The sequence below is a fragment of the Myotis brandtii genome, unplaced genomic scaffold, assembly GCF_000412655.1.
Source record: "Myotis brandtii unplaced genomic scaffold, ASM41265v1 scaffold523, whole genome shotgun sequence".
In the NCBI taxonomy this organism is placed as follows: domain Eukaryota; kingdom Metazoa; phylum Chordata; class Mammalia; order Chiroptera; family Vespertilionidae; genus Myotis; species Myotis brandtii.
In genome coordinates this window covers 144,843-150,842 of record NW_005369902.1, presented here as the reverse complement: position 1 = coordinate 150,842, position 6,000 = coordinate 144,843, and the positions used below count along the sequence as shown (strand labels likewise).

At 51.7% G+C, this 6,000-nt stretch overlaps 1 protein-coding gene across 2 annotated transcripts in view; it reads left to right on the top strand.

Annotated features, from left to right (window-relative positions):
- The window catches only part of KSR1 (kinase suppressor of ras 1), a 106,945-nt gene that overhangs the window by 21,050 nt on the left and 79,895 nt on the right, over positions 1-6,000 (top strand). The window contains exon 1 of one of the 2 annotated variants that reach the window (XM_014548857.1): positions 2,061-2,141. The exons of the other annotated variant lie outside the window; for it this stretch is intronic. The gene's annotated coding sequence lies outside the window, so the exon portion shown is untranslated. Of the gene's footprint in view, positions 1-2,060; positions 2,142-6,000 lie in introns of those variants that run through there. 2 annotated transcript variants of the gene reach the window in all.

Sequence of the window (6,000 nt, the reverse complement as noted above, 5' to 3'; positions counted from 1 at the left end):
GAAGGGGGGGGGGGGGCGGGGAGGGGAGCAGTGCCTGCCCAGACAATGGCTTATGGTCAGCAGTGAAGACCCTAGCTGGGGTTCCCAGGCAGAGAGGCAGCCCTGATGACTTGGAAATGAGATTTTTGTTGAATCAAAATAGTGAATTACCTGGATAGCCCCCACCCCTTAATCTCCAAAAGCTCTACACCCTTCAGACGTGGGAATCTGGGAGTGGCTGCCCTTCTCTTTGCCCTGGTTTCCCACTCTCCAGACACAGGCCCTATGGCTCAAGTGCGGGGCAGTGTTGGGGTTGAATCAGGGACCCATAGGGCTTCTCGAGGCAGAAGGACAGGAAGTCCTTCCAGGCTGAGTTCAGCAGCATTCCTTCCCACTCCCATTTCACAGCTGAGGACATCGAGGCTCATTGAACCCCAAGCATTTGGCTTCTGTGGTGTCAGCACGATTTCCTCTCTCACTTCCTGGCTGAGGCAGGTTTGATGGCAAGAACACATAACCGGGATGACGCCGTTTAGTCTGTGCCACGCAGAAAGTCCCAGGACTCCAGCTGTCTGTCCCCGATGAGACCTCCCTCTTCATGGCCTGGTCTTGGACACCTGACCACGGCGAGAACCAAGGCTCCTGCTTTGTGGTGCCCGCAACATGGGGGTATTTTTGACAAGGTTAAAACCAAACTGAATGGCCCTGACCGGGCGAGAACCAAGGCTCCTGCTTTGTGGTGCCCGCAACGTGGGGGTATTTTTGACATGGTTAAAACCAAACTGAATGGCCCTGGCCGGGCGGCTCAGTTGGTTGGAGCATCGTCCCCGTACATCATAAAGGTGGTTGTGGGTTTGATTCCCTGTCGGGGCATGTGTAGGAGGCAACCGACTGATGTTTCACTCTCACATCGATGTTTCTCTTTCTCTCTCTCTCCTTTCCCCTCTCTAAAAAATAAATAAAAACATATCCTTGGATGAGAATTAAAATAAAATGAATGAAACAGAAAAGCAGGAGTGCTATTGAGCTTTGATTTTTTTTAAATTTTAAACCCTAGACCTGGCGGGGGACTGGGGCAGCGGCCAGGGATTCAGAATCAAAGACCAAAGGAACGTCTGTGGCATAGGCTTTGAGTCTGGGAGAAGCTCTTCCTCCAGGGGAGACTCAGTTTCCCCACCTGGGAATGGGAATAGTAACACTGACCCTCTCTGGGCTGCTGCGAGATAATGGGTGCAAGGCAGCCTGAGGTCTCTCTCGGTCATGGCAGTGATGGTGCTTTGCAGATGGGAGAAGGGAATGAACCAAGAGCTGACGTCAGGCCCTTAGCCCAGCCCTTTCTTCCTAATTATCTCACTTCACCCCTCACCCCTCCTCTGAGGTAGTGGGCACTGTGCAGACTTGGAGATGAGGTTCTGAGAAGCTACCAGACATGCTCAAGTTCACAAAGCAAGTGTGACTCCCAAATTCTTTCCACCTCAGCATGACAGGATTTCCATTCCTATAGAACCATCAGCAGAGGGATTCAGGTTCCACCCTGGGAGGCATTCCTGGATCTAGGTGGTGTCTGCATCTTGTTATGGGCCAGGCAGTAGTAGCTGAATGCAGTAGGTAAATATCGTCCTTCGATGGTTCATGTGCCTGTGGATGGGGGAGAATTAAGTTTTCCCCCTCCCTGGGCATTAACTTTGGAAAGAAAGCTTAAACCTCCGAATTTGTGGCCGACGGCGTGATCAGAAACTCCATGAGTTCATGTTCGGAAGGGCTTTGGCCTGTGCCTGGCCCCACACTAAGTGCTGTGCCCACTAAGTGTTGGTTCGATGAAATGAACGTAAACAAATAAATAAGTAAAATGCTCATCACACCTCCATTGGCCCCCAAGTCTCCTACCCCGGCCGGCTTTTCCCTGCAGAGCACGGACAATGGAGCTTTGTTCTCCCGCCCTTGTCTGCAGGCGGCCTCTCCATGGCTGACTCACAGGCAGGAGGCCGGGCTGTGCCTGCCCAAGTCTCCCAGGCCCCAGCTATCTCCCTCTCCTGCTGTTTTCCACCGGGGGCTCCCCGAGGGGGAGGTGACCTCCTGTTAGTGACCGGAGGGGACGCTGCCTCACCCGAGGTTTCTCCTAATGGACCGAGGAGAGAGCGAGACCCTCCCTCAGGAAGCAGGTAGGTGGGGGAGAGCTTTTGGATCCGGTGTGATTCCCTGTTTGCCTGTCTTTGTCCCTGGACTCAGAGAATTCCGCCTTAAATCATTCCATCCCTGTGAGAAGAGGACTGCTTCTGACTCGGGCAGGTTCTGGGTCAATCTGTGAAGTGGGATGCCGGGCCCTCTAGTCCTGGGAACATTGTTTGCAACAGCGGCGCTTAACTGTCTCTGTTTGAATCACATGCCGTGCTTTGCAAACATACTGGTGTTGGGGGCACAGCCTCTGACCAGTACCTCTAGGGTGGGTGCCGGCCTGGGCATCCCTCTTCCTATATTCCCTCCCGTGGCTCCGGTACACAGGGAGGCTGAGAACGCCAGGTTAGCATGCGAGAGCTGAGGGGGCCGCTCTGCGTTGCTCCTCCCAGCGTTTCGTTTGCCCATGAGAAGGGCGGTGACTTACAGCAGAGGACCCTCTGGTAGAGGCCGATTGGACTAGAACCAGATCCCTGTTATGGAGCTCAGGGCTTTCCCCCTAAGACACTGACCGCTGCCTGGTTACTCCTCACGTTCACGGTTGAGGGACAGGAAGGCAGTTATTTGGGATTGTGATGTTGGTAATAAAATGGCCACTCCTGCCCTGGCCTGTGTGGCTCGGTGGCAGAGCGTCGGCCCATGCACTGAAGGGTCATGGGTTTGACTCCTGGTCAAGGGCATGCACCTGGGCTGGAGGTTCATTCCTGGCCCCCGTCCGGGTGAGAGTGGGAGGCAAGCAATCCATGTGTCTCTCTCACACGTTTCTCCCCCCACCCTCTACTCTCTCTAAAAATCAATGGAAAAAATATCCTCAGATGAGAATTAACAAAACAAACAAAATGTCCACTCCTCACCCATGCTGGTTGGGAGACCAAGCTTAGCGTCACTTCATCCAGGGAGACTTGCCAGAAGCCCCCAGTTAGGGCTTAATCCAGGGGTCCTCAAACTTTTTAAACAGGGGGCCAGTTCACTGCCCCTCAGACCGTTGGAGGGCCGGACTATAGTTTTAAAAAAAGCTATGAACAAATTCCTATGCACACTGCACATATCTTATTTTGAAGTAATAAAATAAAACAGGAACAAATACAATATTTGTATTTGCATGTGGCCCGCGGGCCGTAGTTTGAGGACCCCTGGCTTAATCTTCCCGTTCTCCAGGTTCCCTTTTATCTCGCACATTATTCACCAATGCATCTTCTCACGTAGCATCACAATGATATGTTTTCTAGGCTGTGAACTCCCTGGGGCAGGTTCTGGGTGATAGCCGTCCTTACCAGCTAGGGCCTGGACAGAGCAGGCGTTCAGTGGATGTTTGTGGAGTGGGAGGGCGGCTCCCCGTCCAGGAGCGTTCTAACACTCTTCTGAGCCCCGGGTTCATGGGTGAAGGCAGCCACCCTCTGCATTTGAGGCAAGTCCAGATGGAAAGTTCATGGCCAGGCAGAATCAGGAAAAACAGGACTGGGAAGGGGCTATGGACTTGATTTTGGGAGGAGTTGCTTACCTAAAAATAAACAACCACGGCTCCTCCCTTCTCTCCCCCCCCCCACCCCCCCAAGCCCAGCTCCCTTTCCAGTGTACGTGTCACAACTGGAATCTGGCTCGTGTTTGGAAATAAACAAGTTGGCCCCTCTCTCTGCCTGGGACTTTCCTTTATCAGGAGACACTCACAAGCCACCACCCGAGAGGAGAGGTTTCTTTCCAGCAGCCGGTGAACTCTGGGGGAAAGAGGGAGGGCTGGTGGCGCGTCGGACACTGATCAATTGTCCTCTTCTGTCTTCATGTTGGTATTTGGGGAGGACTCGAGGGAGTGGCTTTGATGTGAAGGATTTGGGGGTGGATGAAGAGGACTTTTAAAATTTTTTTTATTTCAAATGCTGCGGGAGGAAAAAGAGTCTGTATCTGTCTTGAGGGAGATGTGATAGAGGGAGGATGATGCGTGCACCCACTCTGAATGTTGGCAGCTCCGCTAGATTGCTTTCTGCAGGCGGCCCATCCTCATGTAGCAGCCCAGCAGCCTTTTGGGGAGAGAAGCTCAGGCTGAAGGCATTCCTATGTTTCTGCTGTAGCTAATTCAGAGTATTAAGATGAGAGAGAGAAAGAGAGAGAGAGAGAGAGAGAGAGAGAGAGAGAATGAGAATGAATGACTGTAAGAGCAAGTGTCCTGCCATCATGTTAGGTAGGAACTGGCATGGCAGAGGGAAGCCCCCTCTCTCTTACCCAGGGCTGGGGGCTGGAGTGCAAACGGGTAGAGCTACTTCTGAAGACAAAGTTGACTCTATCTGATCAAGTTAAGGATGCACATGCCCTACAGCCAGCAATTTCACTGTTATCTATACCAGGAACTACCCCCTGGTGCTCAAGGAATAGATAAGGATGTGCATGTTGGGTTATGAAAAGCTGGGAGCATCCTAAATGGCTGTCAGCACAGAAATCTGTCAATCAATGATGGTGTATTGCTATAATGTAGAACTAGTCAGAGGTTAAATCTAACATACATGCACTAGCCTGGCTACATTTAAGAAAATTCCTTGACCAAGACAAGGAATGTAAGGAGATTGCTTTGGATGGAATAATAGTTAAAATCAAGTTTGGCTTCATGCACAATATCAGCAAAGTAACAGTGACTCAACAAGTTAAATTTTTTTACACATAAAAGAAGTCTGGAGGTAAGTAGCCCAGGGTTGGTGTAGTGGGTCCACAAATTCATAAGGAAGACTCCTTCCAGTTCATTCCTCTGCCATTCCTTGCTCTCATGTTTTCAGATAGCTGCTAAAGCTCCAGCTATCACATCAATCCAGGCAATGGAGGGATGAAGGGCTGGAGGAAGGAAGTGTTCTATAAATATTCCTTCTGAAATCACCCCGTGGCACCTCCATTTACATATCATTGTCCAGGTGCTAGTCATAGAGCTACACCTAGCTGTAAGGGGGAATGGAAATGGGCCAAGTAAACATCAGCATTCTGTTAGGAAGAATGGAGATTGGGAGGTGGGAGGCAACCAGATGATGAAAGGCAAGAGAGACTAAGGTTGGCTCAGGTCTGTTGAGTCAGGCTACCCATTCGGGAGTTGGGTAGATGGGTCTGGAGCTTGTGAGAGGGGTGGGGTTCAGAGTTTCTGGTTCAGGAGGCATCATTGCATAGGTGGCGATGGGAGTCCTGGGAAGAAGGCTGCTGAGCTGTCAGAGATAGAAGACGACTGGGAACCAGGGGCAGACGCGTGTGGGAGGAGGAGAGACCCCCTGGGCTAATGCCCTGGTGAGGTCAAGCAGGATGAGTGCAGACATGAGAAACTGAGTCTGGGGGCACTGCAAGAGCTGTTTCAGTGAAGTGGAGAGACGGAGCCAATGGAGGAGCAAGTAAAGAAGTGAACACCGACCTTTGGGCCTGAAGGGAAGGAGAGAGAAATTGGTGAGAAAGTGTTTTCTTAAGGCAGAAATACTTGAATGACAGTTTGGAGGCTGTAGGACAGCTAGACCCCCTGCCCCCCAGCTGCCTTCAGAGGGAAGGAGGTGACCATGGGAGGCGGTGAGTTCCTGGGGGAGGGAGGAGGCAAGTCGAGGTCGGTGGCCTCACTGTCTCTGCATAGGGGCTGGTAGAGTGGGAAACCAGTGAGACCCAGGGACTGGGAAAGACCAAGCAGTTAGGTAAGAGCAAGTAAAAGAACTGCTAAGCAATAGGAAAGTTAAAACCCCAAACTTTAAATGGCCTCAGCCTGCCTCACATTCCGTTTTCTCCAGTAGTGGCTACAGAAGCAGAGGAAAATCAATTACCCAGGATCAAGAGGCACACGGGCTGGGGATCCCCAGGTGTAGGGCAGGGGTGATGGTGTGGAGTTCAGGCAAGGTT